The sequence below is a fragment of the Manis javanica genome, chromosome 10, assembly GCF_040802235.1.
Source record: "Manis javanica isolate MJ-LG chromosome 10, MJ_LKY, whole genome shotgun sequence".
Lineage (NCBI taxonomy): Eukaryota > Metazoa > Chordata > Mammalia > Pholidota > Manidae > Manis > Manis javanica.
Window position 1 is genome coordinate 22,149,727 of NC_133165.1, and position 19,668 is coordinate 22,169,394.

At 34.6% G+C, this 19,668-nt stretch overlaps 1 protein-coding gene across 7 annotated transcripts in view; it reads right to left on the reverse strand.

The window, feature by feature from the left end:
• The window catches only part of LOC140843999 (eukaryotic peptide chain release factor GTP-binding subunit ERF3A-like), a 157,471-nt gene that overhangs the window by 85,153 nt on the left and 52,650 nt on the right, over window positions 1-19,668 (reverse strand). The window contains exon 5 of one of the 7 annotated variants that reach the window (XM_073214849.1): window positions 8,300-11,448. The exons of the other annotated variants lie outside the window; for them this stretch is intronic. The gene's annotated coding sequence lies outside the window, so the exon portion shown is untranslated. Of the gene's footprint in view, window positions 1-8,299; window positions 11,449-19,668 lie in introns of those variants that run through there. 7 annotated transcript variants of the gene reach the window in all.

Here is a 19,668-nt window from a genome sequence, read left to right on the forward strand (position 1 = left end):
GGTTTTTGTGAACCATCTCTTTTTGCACAGAGCTTTGCAATTTATAAAGTAATTTTATAATCTCATTTTGTATTTTAATCCAGTGCATGAAAGAGAGAGGACAGGAGTAACACTAATAGGAAGAAGAGTTTTATGCTAGGATTGAACATGAGCTTTGATATCGCACTGTCTGCTTCCTAATCCTCAATCTTCTACCTCTGTGACTTCAAATAAATTACTTAACCTCTCTTGAGTATTCTCAACTGTAAAATGTGGATACTTAATATGACCTCAGAGGTGGTTGTAAGGATTAAATGACCTATATACACAAACATTTAGAAGAAAGCCTGACCCAGGGAAAAGACTCAAAATGTATTAATTATTATCAGCTATTATTTTCAGCATAGTAGAATTATGACCTGAATAAATTAATTTACTAAAGATCACATAAATGAATAAATGTATGCATATAGAGTAGTCTCAGAATATCTAGACTTCTCATTTAGGATTTTCTTTCTTCTGTATAATCACCTGCATTTTGGATGAATTAATATAAAACTTACTAATTTTATAACTACAAGTTGTTTAAACTAAGAGATTTACATATCATATGGAGAAATATTACTTTTGCTTACCGGTGTATCTGTTTCTCCTAATTTCCTGGGCATATGGAAACTTACTTCCTAGCATTTTTTTATAACTGGCCATGTGAGAGGTTTTAGATAATGGGCCAACAGCAGAAGGGATGTGTGAATTTAAGAGTTGGCCTGTGATTTTCTGGGTTTTATTTCCCTACCACAGAAATAGAGGATATATATATTGGGATGGAGTGCTTAATATAGAAACAGCCCAGATTGCTTAGCTACTTTATGGAGACCAGTTACCCTGAAGTGTCACCCACTCAGCCAACTTAATGTGCATGAAATAAATTTTATTTAGGTTGATATTTAAATTTGGAGGTTGTTTACAATATAATCAAATTGATCTTATCTAATACATTATATTTTCATTAAGCTCTTTTAATATTGACTAACTTAGATCTTTGTTCAGCTCAGAAATATTTTCCTGTATTTTCTTTCTTTGATAATTATTTTCACTTTGCTTTTTCTCCAGTGTAGGTAGAGAATAAAATTATGCTTAGATTCCTTGTTCTGGATTCCTGCCATCTTTTAGCTCATTTATTTATTAAATTTTCACTTAACACTATTTTAACATTTGTTTGATTTCTGAAGTTTGTATTGTTAATTTCTTGTCTGCTGCATTATATTACATAGTATATATCTTTCATATATCCATTCCCCTAAGGTTGGACACTAACTACTCACTGCCTTGCTAAGGCCTACTCCTATGTGTCTCCTATGGACTAGTGGAAGAATTCTCAGTTGTGTTTATATAGAAATGTGTTTCTTGGTTTATATGCATGTTAAATTTCACTGAGGTATGGCCAGAATTCTCATGAAAATACTTTTCCCCGTTGATAGAGTTGCCAGTAATTCATGAAGGCTCCATTTGCTCATATTTGCTAAACTGACCTCTACTTTTGAAATATTCCCCACTGTAATGTATGTAAAGCAAGTTATCATATGTTTTATTTTTCATTTCTATGCAGGAGTTGGTCAGATCTCTATATACTTGTTAGACATCTGCTTGCTGTTCTGTAAATTGACATTTCATACCTTTTGTCCTTCTCTTTTTCTTGTTGATTTGAAAGCACACATTGTGTATTGGGTTTACACATTGCAGCTGTCTTCTCCCAGTTGACGTGTGTTCATTCATTTAAAAGAGTTTTTAATTTTAATTTAATTTCTAGGAGCACTTCTTGATTTATTTTCTCTTCTAATTTTACTGGTACGATTTTCAAAGTATTTGCTCAGATACTTTGATCATGGTTTATAATTTGGCAATTATTTTCTTAAACTTGAACAATCATTTTGGGGATTTTTATTATATCTTCTCCATATTTTTAGATATAGTATCTTCTTTAACTCAGCTGAAAATACTAATTGGAAATCTTCTAAAAATTTATTGTTTCCAGAAATTTTTTATAAATAAGGCATTTTATTTTATTTTAAAGGATAAACCACCAGTTTGGTTATTAGTCTCATTACATACTTCTGATTAATTTTATTTTTAAAATGCTATACATAACTAATGAAACTGTGTTTTAAAACTTTAAGGTAAAATATCCCACTTTGTAGGCTCTGTTCTTCCTATCTTTTCCTGTTCCTTTATATGTAAATCCCACTTGCTCCTTAGTCATTTTCTTCCATCAGGGGGCTTCTTTAATTCTCCTAATGTGCCTTCGGTGCCTGTCTCTTCTTGTTACATAGCTTCCTGAATCTACTCTTGCTATAACGTCTTTTTCATTCTGACTAGCCATTTACTTACCTACTTCTACTGTTAGACATATAAGCTCTTTGAAGAAAAAAACTGACTTTATCTTCCCCTCAAAACTTATCTTATTGCTGGACATACACTTGGTTCCCAGCAAAAATTTGTTGAATAAAAAATAATTCAACAATTTTTTATTGGATGGCTATAGACATACAAGCTTCAAAATGGCTTTTGATTTGTACTGATTCAAGTCTGTTTTCTTTCTTATTTGGTCAGCTAAGACAGAATCAAGTTGTTCATTGTGAATTTCTTTCTAGACATATAGAAATCAGATTTAGGAACAAAATATTCCAAATAGAGTAACATAAGTGCTCTTAATGAAACTCTTTTCAGAAACATACACATTGTTGTACACACACACACCAGGTAGCAGCCTTTTGTGACAATCTTTCTATATGTCTTAATTATTGATTTATTTATTGTTGAAATCTCTTTGATGTAATAGTTTTTTTTTTACTTCCCTTAGAGAAAGGCATAAAATCTATGAGGCTATACAATGGTGTGTAGAAGAGGATTCCCTCAATAGAAATGCTTCCTAATATTTTAAGTACACATATAAGTCTTACTAAAATATTTAAGGAAATTTAAAAAACGAAAACAAAAGTAAATAAGCAAAGTGGGACCCTAGAATTTGTGTTGCAAAGGTTTCCATCTCTTTAAAAACTATTCTTTTGAAGCTAAGTCTACAAATGGTTATGTTTCTTTAATCTTTTGAGGTTAAAATAATGACTTGGATATTTTAGAAGAAGTTCCTTTAAAGTCAGTTAAATATATCTGATTTGAAAATATGCAGCATATAATGCTGTGGGCATAAACCCATGACAGGAATACTCATAGTTCAAAGGGGTCCCTTAGGGAAAGATTGTAGTATTGGTAAAGACACTTGGGAGAGATACATCTCTGATATCAAAGAACAATTTTCTAGTATGAAAAGGAAGGAACTAATTGAAAAAATATGTACTTAGGACTGAAGGACAATCTTTGTTAGCATAACCATATTTAGAGTAACAGATAACTGGAAAATGATTTTCAAGTAGGTTTGTACTACAACTTAGACTAGAAGTATGTTCATTGGTGAGCTGAGTTTGACTATTTCTCACAAAGAGATGATGCTACCCTCCATACACTTTAAGTGAGCAATTGCCCAATTTCCCCATTTTCAGGAAATCTAGTTTTACCGTATAATCATATATGTGAATGCTGTTTTTTGCTTAGTCTTAATGTGATTTCGGGCCAATGAAATATTCCATTTGAACCTCCTGACATGAGGTAGCCTGAGACAATGGAAACAACCCTAGAATTGAAGTCAGAATATTTGTCTAATTCTTCATTAGATCCTTATTGGACCCTCCAATTATCAGACCCATAGTTAATCACTTATCTCTATTAACCCCAGCTTTTTCATGTGAAATGATATCAGAATCACTGCCTGGCCTTATCAAAGGATGTAACATTGTTGGAAGTTTTAAACTGTAAAATATTTTTAAAATATTATTATCAATAAGAAATTGTCAAATATTAATTTGACTAAGTTTTTCTTTTATTTTAGTTAACTACATTGACTATTTCTCTGGTACTATATATATATATAGAGAGAGAGAGAGAGTGGGAGAGAGAAAGAGAGCTTACTTAATTGTGGGAATGGAGTGTGGAAATCAGTAAGTAATAAAGCATGCTAATTCTGCTGAGAAGTTGTAAATATATCTGCTTTATCAACATGGAACATTGTCAATCTGAAAGTATTGTTTGATTCCTAGATTTACTAATTTACTGAACCCTTGAGGAAAGTAGCTTAATGACATGTACATTTAGCTTTACTAATGGGTTCTTGTTTTGGTTTTTGTTTCGTGGAGGGTGTTTTGGGTCAAATAGAAACATTAAAAAGCAACTATTGCCCCTTTATCACCATTATTTCATAAAATCAAAATAATCTGAGCATCTTCCTCTTCTCTCAAACAGGAATATAACCTCAAGTTAAAGGAGCGTCTGGATGAGAAGGCACAGTGTACTTGAGAGGATGAGGGAAGGAAGACCATATGACTCGGAGAGAATAGTTAATTTTAAGGGACATTTGTGGCACAGGAAGATTGAGTTTTGTAGCATGAAGAGAGCAGGTATCAAAAAAGAGAAAAGTTCCCTACTATTACAGTGATGAGGGATTCTTTTTAAGATAGGGAGCAAAGTGGGTGAGACGTAAATTGATTTCAGCAGTTTATAATCCGGTTTCTAACTGTGACTGGCAGGACAATTTAGATTCTACACAGATAGGATTCCAGAAATCCAGCATAGATGCAGGAGTTTGATTACGTTGGTCTTTTGGTTAAACTGGGGGGACTTTCTTCACCTCATTTCCTCTAAAAAAATCTTTTCCAAATAAGATTACATTGAATAGCTGTTTCTCTTGCAATATACTAAACTTCATTTTTTATTTAATGCATAACTAATATATAATTATAACCTGCCAGAGATAGTTAGATATTTTATCATTAGTTGGAGCAGTTACCTCGTCTGTTAAAAAGAGTACTGAAATGGAAATCAGGAAATTTGTTTTCCACTCTTAATTGCTAATTGGTTGGCTTTATGTAAGTTATTTGATCTTTCCAGAATAGAATTTTCATAATATATGCACACCATGCTTCACAGTAGAGGTTTTTCATAATTTATTGTTGAAATGAACCGAGTCAGATCAAGAAGCTCTGAAAGTTGGACTTGATTTTTGAAGTTCCCGCTGTCTCTAAAGTTCTATGATGATTCATTTAATCTGGACCTGTGGTTTGCTTTCCCTCCACTATATACCAAGTTCTACTTGCATCTTTCATTTGTGTATTAACAACAGGCTGGCCAGTTAGTTTTTCTTATCACTTGGAGTGATAGTTGTGTCAGAACATTTGTCATAAATTTTTACTGCTTTTATGACTTTGTCTTTCCTACTGCTTATAGACACACACGAATTTGGGGCTTTCCAAGATAGTTCAGAAATATGAACCACCTAGTGTGTGTGTCTTGGGGGCACTGACACATTTTCTGACTCAGCTCCATTTAGAACTTGTTCTTTTACATTTCCTAAAAATACATATATGTAGAAGTACACACATACATGAGTACACACATACATATTTATATGTATCTCTCTGTGTGTATAATATATGTTAATAGAATGTGTTTTCATCTCTATGAATATTTACATATACATAAATATATTTCCTTTCCTAAAATGCAACTTCTCCAATATCCTCATTTTACATATGAATATCCTTAGGCAAATGAAAATTAAAGGATCTTTCTAAAGTCATATAGCTTATTACTAGGAGAGTATAACTTATTTACAGAAACCAACCTGCATGCTTTTATGAAGTACCATTTTATTTTTAAAGAAAGTCTGTTTATGTTGCAAATTTAAATAGTTATAGAAAAAAGGGCTAGCCAGAACATTAATTTTGTTTAATCATAGCAGCATACATTTTATTTTGGGTTATATGAATAGATCAGAGATGAAACATCATATCAATTAGCTATTGCTACCTAATGAACCACCTCAAACCTCGGTGGCTTAAAACAACACACACTTATTTAATCATGATTCTGTGGTTTGGCAGTTTTGTCTGGGCTGAGCTAAGTAGTCCTTTTGGTTTTGACTGAGCTCATTCATGCATCTGTGGTCAGCTGACAATTGACTGGAGGCTGGCTGATTTGAAATGACCTCCAGGTAGGATGATTTGAATGTGCTTCATGTATTTGCATATCCTCCTAGACTTGTTCACAGGGTAGGCAAAGGAACCTAAGAGTAAGAGGGGAAGCACACAAAATCTTTAATGGGCCAGGTTCAAAACTGTCCTGTTACTTCTGCTAAGTTTTATTGATCAAAGTGGGTCATAAGGCCAGCCCAGATTTAAGGGGTGGAGAAACATGGCAAAGGAGTTTTGCAATTAAGAGTTTGCAACTCAAAGGGATAAGGAATCATGGTCATTTTTGCAATTTGGTATGAACAGCCTTTTTGTAAAAACCAATGTATATAATAACACAACTAATTAATAGCCTTTGTCTGGAGGAAGGATTGGGCAAATTATGACTGTGGGCCAAATTTGCCCCACTGTTTTTGTAAATAAAGTTTTATTGGAACACAAACATGCACATTCATTCTCATATTGTCTATGAATGCTTTTGTACTACAATGACAGATTTGTATAGTTGTGACACAGACCACATAGCCCACCAAGCTTAAAATATTTATTATGCTACCTTTTCTATGAAATATTTATTGATCTTTGGTAAGTTCATTTGTTCAAGTTTCTTCAATAAATAAATTCAATTAAAAACGTTAATAATTTATTATGCAATATAAAAAACAAATTCTGAGATTCTATTAACTAAATTTGCTTTATAAACAATAAGATGGAAACTTAATAAATGGTACATTCTAAATAAAAATCCTGGCTAGTTCTACAGCATGGTACAATTAGTCCATTGACATAAAAAGTCTATGGTGGCATCAGAAGAAAAAATAAATTGGTTTTAGAAAAACATGGGATTGATGAATCAAAAAAGAAAATAGGATGTTGAGGTAGGCTTATCAAATAAACCAATACACAGGTTTCTGCAGTTCTAGCTGAATATTTTTTTATGCTTACGATTAGTATGAGTGCAGCTTAAATTAGTTATAAAGATATGTTATGATGGAATAATAGAAGACTAAAATTATTAGGCTAGAGGTCATTGGCCAATAGTATCCCATCAAGTAGATTTTTTTTTTTTTGCCTTTTGCAATGGGACAAATTTTCCTTCATATGATAACAGATAGATTTGATTAATTCTTATTAGAGGATCATGATATAGCAATGTGTGAACATTCCATTTTCAGAAAATAATTTGTACAATTTACATCAAAGGGATTCAGTGAAAGCATTTTTTTTCAGTTTTTGCATTTGACTATGTCATGAAACTTTTGCTTTACATAAGTGCTTATTACTTTGAATTACTGCTGTCAGAGACTGAGAGAGCCCGTCTTCCAGGAATCTCATTAAGAAAGGAAAAATAATTGGGGAATCCTCATAGTTCATCATTTTGAGTTAAAAGGAAAGATAAATAAGTTCTGGGGATGTAATATACAGCATGGTGATTATAGTTAACAATACTGTATTGTATATTTTAAAAGTTGCTAAGAGAGTACATGTTGAAAGTTCTTATATGAAAAAACTAGCTACGTGAAGTGATGGATGTTGAGTAAACTTACTGGGATAATTATTTCACAATATATACATACAGCAGTTCCTCAACTTATGATGGGGTTACATCCCAATAAACCCACTGCAAATTGAATGTATCTTAAGTAGAAAATACTTTAATACACCTGACCTGCTGAGCATCATAGCCTGGCTTTCCTTAAATGTTCTCAAAACACTTACATTAGACTACAACTGGCAAAATCATCTAACACAAAGCCTATTTTGTAATAAAGTATTGCATATCTCATGTAATTTATTATACTGGAAGTGAAGAACAAAATGGTTGTATGAGTACAGATGGTTGCATGTATCGGTTGCTTATCATTGCAATTACTTGGCTGACTGGGAGCTCTGGTCCACTGATGCGCCCAGCTTCATGACAGGGTATTGTGCACTATATCAATAGCTGGGGGAAATATCAAACTTCAAAATCCGAAGTACAGTCTCAACTGAATATCTGTTGCTTTTGCACCACTGTAAAGCTGAGAAATCCTAAGTCAAATGATAATAAGTTGGGGACCATCTGTATATCAAGTCATTATGTGTACACTTTAATACAAAATTGTATACCAGATATATCCCAATAAAACTGGGGGAAAAAAGATTTATTCCTCTCCAAGAAAAGGAGGTGGGAGATTACTTTATGGGAGAAACCAGGCCATGTTCTTGAAATTTGATCATGGATCCGTTTTCTGTTTCCTCCTCTAATACATGGAGACTCCCTGCTACTTAGAAGCAAGAATTAGTTCAAGAACAAGTGTCTCACTTGCAGAACGCTGAAGAAACAGTGTCAAATTTCACAAATTATATATTAAGTAGAAAGTAGAAGAATTTTATCACATACTTTCTCTTTATCCATTGAGATGAAAAAAAGTATTATTCTATATAAATCTATTAATATGGTGGATGACACGTGAGAATATTCTAGTATTATTAATCCACCATTGAGTATTGAGGTAAACCTGATGTGGTCATAGTGTATTATTTTGTTTATCAGCTCTAGTGCCCTAGGATTTTGTTTAGGATTTTTGCATGTATACACACAGGTAAGGTGAATCTATTCACCTTAAAAATCTCTTTCTCTTTTATAATGTCTGTGCCAAATTTATGTCATTATTCTAGTCTGCATGGAATGAATTGGGCATATTATCTTTTTTCTCTCTTCTCTGGAAGAGATTTCAAAAGTTTGTTTCTTGAGTTTCTTAAAGTTTAGTAAAATTTGCCTTTAAAACCATATAAGCTTGCCATTTTCTTTATACAACGATTTCCCACTGTGACTAAAATTCTTAATAGAAAACCATTAATGATGTGTAATTTTTTTAGTTATATTTTAGTAGATTGTAGGAATTTCCAGTTACTCCAAGCTTCCAAGATTTTACCATAAAGTCCTTGTTGCATTGTTTTTAAATAGAGTGCTGAGATATGCCACCTAGATTTCCCTTCAGGACTAAAGAATTTGTCTAAGGTGCTTCTCTACTTGTTTAAGGTGTGGCTTTGTGACAACCATTAGCAATCAGCCCATTTCAGAATTGACTCAGCAGAGAAGAGATGCTTCAACCAAAGTAACATGCCCTTTATGGGGCAGCCTGAATCCCCTGACTGATTAGCTTGTGGATGTAAAGGCCTCTTATCTGAGCTGGTGACCTAGAGGACAATCCCAGCTTCAAGTCTCACTATAGGTACCTGAGGCCTTATTGAAGCTGCATAGAAGCCCAGCTTCTCATTTAGCCCAATTCTGCTTCATTATCTTCCCTTCCACATGATAATCCTAAGAACACTCCCTAATATATCCCCCAGAGACTAAGCACCATCTCCAAGTTTACTCCCCACTGTGCCCAACCTAGAAATTTGGTACCAGAAATGATCCAAGAAACAAGATGCTAAAATGACATTTTTAAGCCAGATGACCTGCTTGTTATCTATCTGGCATTAAGCACCTTGTCACTGGAGGCTAGTTACCTAGTAGTTTGAGGAATGATGGGATATTCCTGCCTCTTATACTTCTTACCAGTAAAAATGAAACACAGTGACTGGCAACCCTCTTAGTCATCTGGAGGCAGTATGTTCCACATGTGGAAATAATGTGCCAGCCTTATATTGGGGCACAAGAAAGGCTTACAACTCTGGGAGAGATCAGACAGAAAGAGCTTGGCAGCAGTCCAGACCACAGTACACCCTGTGGCATTAGAGGTATAATGGTGGGAAAAGGCCTTCTAAGGAGTTTTTGGAAAGCCATATGGAACAGTCATAAACAACAAAAAAAATGGTTCTAGTGTAATCCACAGCAGAAAATTATATGCCTTTTAAGTAATAAGCTCCTAGTGTGTTACCAGGCCTTGGGAGAAATGGGGTGTCTGCCCATGGGGCACACAATAACCATGAAGCCTTAAGACATCAAAAGCAAGACTTGGAAATTTTAAAAGAAAACAAAGGTGAGTATCTGATTTGGAGTCAGGAAGAATTCCTAAGATGCAAATAGGAAAAATATCTGTAAGATTGACATATTTAACTATTTTAATGTAAGGTGTTTTGTTCCTAAAGAGACATTTTGAAGAAAGTGAAAAGTTACAAATTGTGAGAACATGTTTGCAACATAAAACCAATGGTAGATTATTATTGAGATTATATAAAAATCCATAAGGAAAGGCAACAATCCAAAAGAAAAATGAGCAAAACATGAAAAATTCATTTTACAGATGAGAAAACCTATTTGGCCCCAAATCAAAATAGAGTCAAACCTCATTAGTGAACACGGAAATGGAAAACAGTTGAAAGATGACATGTGATTGCAAACAACAAGTCTGACAATACTAAATTTTGGAGAAAATGGGGAGTAAGCATTTCTTTATCCACCGCTGATGGGAAAGTAAATTTATACAGCCGTCTTTGAAAACAGTTTGGTATTGTCTTATAAACTGACCATTCATATTCCCTACAACCTAGCAAATCTTTTCCTAGGTATATGCAAGATGGACTTTTGTACATGCTCATGGAGAGATGTACAAACATGTAGTTTTTAGTAGAAAAAATTGGGAAAAACTCAAATATTCATCATCAAAAATATGGATACATATATTATAATATAGTCATGAAATGGAATAAGTTATGATTATATAAATGAAGTCAAAGGAAAGAATTTTAGCATCACAGTTTTCAGCAGAAAATAGGAAGTCTCAGATTTCAACCGTAATGATACATATTCCATAATTTAAAATAAATCCGGACTTAACAATTTATTCTGAGAAGTGTTTTATTTAGAGTTACATGTATATCTGATAAAATGAGAAAAATAATAAGCAAGGAATAAGAAGAAATCTGGAATATTGGAGAGGAGGTAGGGTGTAATGGAGGAAAGGAACTCGTGGGTAGTGTTACTTCTTTTTAGATGTTCGTTTCTTTGCTTGGGTGGTGGGTTCACAGATACTCATTATATTCACATATATTGAAAATAAATCAGTCAATTATTTTAGTTTTTTTCTTGCTGTGTAATAAATTGCTACAAACCTAGCGGCTTATATAATCCACCATTTGTTAGCTTACAGTTATTTCAATTAGAAGTTTGACCTAGTGTGGCTACTCTCTCCTCAGAGTATCTATCGCAAGGCTAAAATCATGCATCATCTAGGCTGAATTCATGTGTCTAGGCTGTAGGGAAAAATGTCCTTCCAAGATCTTTTGTGCTGTTGGCAGCATTCAGTTCTGTGTGGCTGTAGGACTGGCTTCTTCATTTCCCTGCTAGCTGTCAGTTGAGGGCCTTCTCAGTTCCTAGAGACTGCCTGCTGTCCTCAGCTCTTCAGGCTGTCAAAGAAACGCTGAATACCTCTCAGGCTTTGAATCTTTTCCTTTTCTGCAACTGAATGGAAAAATGCTCTGATTTTTAAAGGGTTCATATACTTTCTTCAGGCCCACGTGGATAATCACCCTATGTCAAGGTCAACTGTGCCATCACACAACCTAATCACAGGAGTAAAAATCCACGACATTCACAGTTTGACAGATTATGCAGGGCATGTACTTCAGATGGGGGGAGTCTCAGGGGCCATTTCAGAATTCTGCCTTCCACATCAATAATCCCATAAAGTAGACTGATGAGAAAGCAATAATTACTATTATGGACAACACAGGTCCATTCTAAGAGAAAGTGAACAAACAAACAAATAAATAAGGCTTGTATCTATAATCTGATTGATGTCTGAACCTTTCTGTTAGTACTTTACTAAGTTTTGAAGTTTAAGATTCTCTTAAGGATGAAAAAGTCTCCTCCGAACTTTGGCCAACACTTCCTAAATAAAAATGAGCTTTGATCTAAACCATTAACTTCGCTAGGCAGATGGACTAAGTCTGTGAAATCTGCGACTGTAGCAGATGTAACCCGTGTAGCAGAATGTGGCTTCCTCTAAACTATTATGACTGTAGTACTGTAGAGATCATTTTCTCAGTGCTTTTTACCTTTTAAAGTATGTTTTAATTTATCAAGGGCATGGGATGTGGAAATAAAATAATTCTAATTCATCATTACATCATGGTGCTGAGGAGCTTGACTTCCTAAATTCAAATCCTGATTCTGTCACTTATTTGGGTGACCTTGGACAAGTCATTTAACCTCTTTATGTCTAAGATTCTTTATCTACAAAACGGCAACAATGTCTTAGTTTCTAGAGTATAACCTAGATATTCACAGAAAGAATGTGACACATCATATAGACTTTATAAATATGACTTATAATTATGCTCATAATCATTTCACTATGTAGGTTTATTTAAAAGTATCCTATACACATGACACCAGTGCTTTAGTTATTGATTCCATCAGGCCTTCAAAAAATACCAAACAAAACATAGCTTCCTCAGTGTGTTATAATGTTAACCATATTAGGTGTTCCATTAACATATTGTAGTATTCTCATGCTGTTGTATATGCCATTTTTAATTTTGATTCTCTGTGGCCAAAAATTCCTTCCTTTTTCCATTTCTTCAAATGGCTTAAATGTCCTCAGTTGCTATCTGATATTCTTTAAGTAAATTCACTGAGGTTTTGCCAAGCCCCTTCTGAGTTTTATATATGTTTCCTGGGGATTTTTCATTAATGTCATATACTGTGAACTGACCGGCTATTTGTTGTGATCTGGCTCACTTTCCTATCGATGGCTTATTCTATATTAAAAGGGATGAGCAAATTGAGCCTGTGAAACATTTTTGTTTTGCTTGCTTTTTATACCTCCTTTCTATGAAGGAAAATTTTAGTATACTTCTCATTTTAGTTTTATAAGATATTTTGATAAAATGCTGCAGTACTTTATAATCAAACACGAGAGAGGTAGAACACGTCACCACTGAAGAAGTCAGCATTTCCTACAAATCTCTGCGCCTTGGTTTTTAAAGGTTTCATGAACCCGGAGTGGCAGCGTTCCCTTTGCTTAGTTATAACACAATGATGTGTTTCTTTTTTCTGTCAGGAACTGGTGGTATGACAAACTCAAGGGAGTAAATGGTGAAACGAGAATTAGAGAAGCCAAGCCAATTTCCTGTATGAAATTACATGCCCTATGCTCAATATCTAGGTCAAAAAACATGATTTAAGAAAATCATGAAAAGAAAAAATGTATCTCAAATTTATGCATCTCAAAATTATGAATTCTCATAAAATTAACTGAGAAAATAGAAAATAGAAAACACGAATTTCTGGAGTTCTTTCTTTTTTGAGATGAATATTGAAGTTTCAATTCTAGGACTTAAGAAGTAGAAAGCAAGCAAGTTACCGTTTATTTATAGACATTTGCTTAGAATTTAGTGCTGGAGGTGGAGTTTACTGTTGTATGGGGTACCCAGCCTCTGGCATGTGGATGTACATGCTGACAGACACACAAGATGAGGGTCAGTTGGGCTCAAGGGAGACCTCAGTGCTGGAAAAAAGTAGAACTCTGCCATTTGTATTAAGGGCTTAGTGTGGAGAGGATGTTGTTAACATGGGTTGTGAGATACCTAAGTGATGGGAGACAGAAAGGAAGGATAGAGCCTCTTGGAGGCTTTACAGGGTGGAATTTACTTTGTCACTATGTTAAGCAGCACTAAGTGGAGTACGCATTGGTGGACACACTAGTCTTTGCAAAGAGGGAACTTCCATTACATAAGCTGGTAGAGTTAACAAGTAATGACTAACCCCAACCATTTCGGAGTAGATAAACTGGTTATCCCATTCCTTTTGATGCTTTCCCACTTTTTGATGCCAAATGATGCAAGCTGAAAAAATGAGGGGAATGAATCTGTGACTAGGTTTTCTTTCATTGCATCTTTAAATTAATCCCAGCCCAGAAAACTAGAATAGAAAAAAAAAGTCATTCCTTGGTTGTTAGATTAAAATGTGTGTTTTTTGTGAACTTGTAAAACACTGAAAAGTTGTCATGCCTTAAAAATTTTGGGGACAAACCTCTAGGGCTATGCTCTCCAATAGAAGTGTAATGAGAGTAGCAAAGTGATCCACATGGTTATTTGAAATTTTCTAGGAGTCCCATTAAAAAAGTAAGAACAGACAAAAATAATGTTTATATTTTATTTATCTCAGTGTATACAAAATATCATTTGAGAAGATAACAAATTATTACTGAGACATTTTACTTTCATATTTTATACTAAGTTCTGGAATCTTGTGTGCATTTTACCCTTGCCACACATCTCAGTTTGGACAAGCTCATTCCAAGTGGTCAAGACCACATGTGGTAAGTGACCACTGTACTGACAGTTTATCTCTGGGGGATAACCAGCCCATTTTCTATGTAGCATCCATGACAAAGAGGAAAAGAGATTTTGCCACTGTTACTGCTAATCAGTTACTGGCTTAGGCAAAGCTAAGTGTCTTTTTCCTGTACTGCATGGCTAATACAACCCACTAGATGAACTGAAAAGATACTGTATTTTCTCAACATATATTTCAACTGATAGAGTAAAAATATATTTTTGAAGATGTGAATTATTTAACTCAGGATGTGCAGAAAATATGGCAACTGCTTTTGGAAGACACAAAGATATTTTATTTATAGGCAACTAAACACAAAATACCATATCATGAAGAGTTTTTTAGTGATAGATTTTAAATATAATATTAAAGGATGTTTTAATGAAATCTGAAAATAATAATTCTGTGTGCTTCATTTCCTCACTTTTACCGAGATGCTACATGACAGATTTAATTGTGTGTTATTGAAAAGTGTTGTCTTTGTCTAGGGGATTTACCAGGCAAGACTCTGAGTGGTAAGGTACAGAAATTATTTCCTTTGAACTTACTAAATAAAGAAGGTGGGCATTATTCACCACGTGATCAGGTGTTCTGGAATGCGTGGGATGCTAGTGTTAGTATTGGCACTTCATAGCTCCTATGATGGCTGGGAAATTTGTCTGCCTGTTTAAAGAGATAGATACTCAACTAGAAGCTCTTTTTAGCCCCTCCTGCTTATTTAATGTGTCGTGTGAAGTCACTATGCAAAGAGCCAGGCATTTTACTTTATCTAGACTGTCAGATTCTTCATGACAATAATCATTTATTTCAGGAGTCTGCAGCTGTGGAAAGGCACATTTAAACAAACTACAAAACCTTTACAATGTAGATATAAAACAGTGCTGTCCTATAGTAGATGAGGGTGGGTCAGATTTATATACATTGGATAAAAGCAACACTGGAAACTAAACACTTATAAACTGCATAAAGTAAATAACTGTCTGTAATTAGCTGTGCTAATTTTTAGCTCAGAATTAGGATTATAGTATTTGTATTTCATATTCTTTACCCAGCTTTACAAAAATATTTTAAAGGGATTTTGCATAAGCTTCCATGAGTTGTCCTTGTTTGTTTTTCTTGTATAAAGAAGTATATTTTGGATTATGTTTTGTATTATTTGGCATATATTTCTATCTGGATTGTTTTTTTCATGTTTGGAGAGTTAGGGAAAGCTAAAACATTTTGAAGGGCAGATGGCAGCTGGTTACTAAATTTGCTTGCTGTATACTAAGTCCAAAGAAACACTGCAAGTGGATCAGATTGTAAGAAGTGGACTGGCCCTCATGTAGAATATTTGAAAAATTATTTATTGCTTCTATTCTTTAATTTTCTATCCATTCCCAAACACCTTTCTGTTTAATAACCTAAAACTACTGGCATATGAATATACTGGAAAATAGTACTTAGAGTTCAATGTCAGGCTCCAGCTCCATTTTATTTTTTACAACACTCTTCACCACAAAGCTAGACCCTTGGCACCTAAACACCCAGCTTTGACCCTATTAAAAGGGCTAAAACTCATTTAAATCAGTAGATCCTTGTAGCTCTACCTTTAATTCCCTGTTTCAGGAATTTTGTTTGGTTCTGTAGATCTGCACCGACCTCTGCATTGTGCTAATGACCTGAATTATACTAGCAAAGATAAACAACCTCAATCCCCAGTGATATAGCAGCTTTTGTTAAAATTTATTGACAAGATGTTTTGGTGAATTTAAGGTGGAACATCAATTTTCTTCTATTTCATAATTACCCAGTGGAGAAGTTCTATAAAAGAGAAATCTCATTTTCTCCAATTTTTATAATGTTCTACTATTTTCCTAACTTTAGTGAAGGTGTTAGAATATATAAAACAAGATTCCTAAACATTCCTCAAATCCTCATCCTGTGGTCTACAGCCTTAGAGTTCTGCTTTCCTGTCCCCTGTACATATTTTCCCTGTCACAGAATGTAACTATCAGAGATTGAGGAGGGAGTACTGATTGTGTGTGCCTCATTTTTCTTCTGTATAATAGTGTCTGATATACTGTAAGGAAGGTAGTGTTGTCTCAAGTTTACATGTAGAGAATGTTACATCTTCAGAGGTTAGTAACTTGCCACAGGTATCACAAATAGTAAATGTGTGAATCTGACCACTTCTCACCATCTCTGTCACTCTCACCTCATTTGTCATCTCTATCTTGGATTGTTGCAGCAGGCTTCTTAACAGAAGCCAGGATAATGCTTTAAAATGTAAGCTAGATAAAATAATTTTTTCTGCTTAAATCCCTTCATTGACCTATCATCTCATTAATAGCCAAAAGCCAAAATCTTAAAACGGTCTTCATGAACCTGGTCCCTCACGCCTCTCTAATTTCATAGCCTACCACTCTCAAATTGCTAGCAACTATCCTGAGGCTACTTAAGGCCTGAGAGTGGAGCCAGTATGAATACACAGAGCCAAGAAATTACAAAGACTTAAACTTGGTGGCAGAGTTTGCTAGTTGTCAATTGTTATATAATATATCATCTAAAGACTAAATGGCTTAAAGCAACAATAACTGTTCATTACTTCTCACAGTTTAGTGGGTAAGGAGTCAATGAGCAGCTTGGCTGGGATGTTTTGATGAGGGGGTCTCATGCACTTGCAGTTTCAGTCATATATTGACTGGTGTTGCAGGCATCTGAAGGCTTGACTGAGGCTGTAGTGGATTTACTTGGAAGTTTGATTACTTACATGGGGGGTCAGTTGGTGCTTCTTGCTGTCCAGAGGTCACCATTTACTACTAGATGGTCTTCTCCACAAGACTGCTTGAGCTTTCTTACAACATGGTGGTGGCAAGCTTCCCTGAGAGTGAATGGTCCAGAAGGCCAGTGTGGAAGGCTCTGTGTCCTTTACACACTGCCTTGGAACTTCCACCTAGCTATTTCTGTATAGTTCTACTGATCACATACGTAAGCCCTCATTCATTGTGGGAGGTCATGAATAATAGGCTAAAATCACTGATAACCATCTTTGCAGCTGGCTACCACACATAAGTTGAGTCTTGGATAAAACTGTGTATGAAACTTTACAGAACTATTCCTCTTCACCTAGGTCGGGTTGATGCTTACGTCAGTTTTGACACATGGCATCCATCTGGTACTTGGAATCCCAACTGATTCTATTAAAAGTTTAAGAGCTTTTAATCACAAGAATAACTTAATCAAATTATACCTCTTCAACTATAAAATAGGACACAACTAATAATCATTAGATAACCTTGAGGATGGTCATATTTATTTTGCCTAAACTATGAAAATGGATATAGCATGACTTATAATAATTAAAATGTTATTAGGCTTTTAGTTTATCTGAGCTTTTGAAAGGATATTTGGAGTTATAGTCCCTTAGGTCACATGATGGCAAATGTTGGAATGCAACTTTATGGCCAACTTATATTAGTTTTTTATTAGGGTGTGAAGCTTTTGAAGTAGTTCTTAGAATGCTTATTCTTATGCAAATATTTCTTGTCAGCTTGGAATGTAGGCTTGATATTTTTTCATTTCTTTGCTGCTTTATGTTAGGTGTTATGTTATAAACTAATTATTCTACTGTCATGAACATGTGGGACTTGTCTCTACTATGTTCAACATTGTTCTATTGTTTTAAGACAAAGAAGATGATTTTTAGGGACTTTTTAGCAAAATATACACTATTTCTGTAAAGCTGTGTCTATTCTTTAATTAATGCCCTTTTTTTACACATCAAAGAGAATATTATAAACCTCATGAAGCAGATGTAAAATGCAAAAGGAAAAAAAAGATTACTTAATATTTTAAGTTTTTAATTTTTTAATATATTAATATTATTATTTTTAAGGAACTTTTTTTCATCCTGTCCACAACTAAATAAACTACACTGTTAATTCCTCTTGCATGAACACTCAGGTACTGAAATTTAAATCAACTAAATAGAAGACTATTTTATAAGTATTAATTTTAAGAATGTGATACAATTTTAAGATTCTTTTGCAGATCATTGAAGTCTCTCACCCATATTATAATAAAGTAATAACTGAAACTTTTAAGAAAATGGAATGAACCTTTAAATGATCCTCTATTCCATTTTATTTTATTTTTAATTGTCCTCAAACCTTTATTGTTGGTATACTCCTTTACGCATTTGATTTGCTTGCTTTTGTCAATGCAATTAAAATTTTGGCAAATTTGTAAAAGAGGCTAAGAAATTGCTGTGAACAGGAAGGCAGACATAAACCAGAAATAGCCATTTTGGTAAATTTGATAGCAGAAGAGCCATAATCTTCCAAGCTTTTGTTGGAAAAAAAATGGGTTTGAGAATGTAAGGGTGTGTCTAGCCAGCTCTAAACGAAGATTACATGAGACAAAGAAGCTGGAAGCCATCATTACCACTCTTTCCACTTAGCAGCAAATACTTTGGGAGTAAATAAACAGGGACATATGTCTGTGAAAGGTAGGGTATAAATGAGCACTTCCTAGAATTTCATGTAGGAAGAAACAGCAGGGCGGGGAAAGTGTTGTCTAGCACAATTTAGAGATATCCTGTGTAAAACAATAATTTTGTTATGACAGCCCTTAGCCAGATTCTGACCTGGTGAGTTTTCTGCCTGTATTCATAGTCCTTTCTTGTGGTACAAGCTTCTCTACATCCTACTGCTAGTCCCAGGTCAATGGTACTTCTTGTGACGTGATTCCCCATTTGGAGTTGAAATGAAATGATACCACTTTGACCCAGAGCAAGATGAGGGAGTGAGTCAGCCAATCAGACAGTTCTCATGAGTCCCCATCCACAAAGGACCGTGTAAAATTAATAGGGTGCTGAGACACGGCTGGTAATGTAATGGGACGAATAAAATTGTATTTACGAAACCTCCTCTAAGGGACGATGACCTTGCATCTTCTGTGAACTGCCTTCTGGGAAGGATGATTCCAGTATCCACTGGGCTTTCGTTTGGACGAGAGGGATCTGAAAGCTTTGAGCTGTTACCAAACGTCTTAGAGTAAAAATGTGAAGCAAACTCTTGCATTTCTCCCTTCTCCCACACATACTCAAAACCTCCCATTAAAAAATATTAAAAATAAATTTGAGACTTTCAGTTTAAAGTTTTTCCAAATTTCAGCCTGCTTCCAGGGCTCTCCTTTGTAGTCCAATCTTGTCTGATTTCATGGTTCAGTGCTGACTTGATTCTCCATCTCTGGCACTTAATGTCTTCTTTGTTTCCTTGTTTCATGCTGTCTTCTCAGCCCTCACCAGTAATGTACCGTGCATTCTCACTAAATTTCAACTTAGATGACATTTTCTAC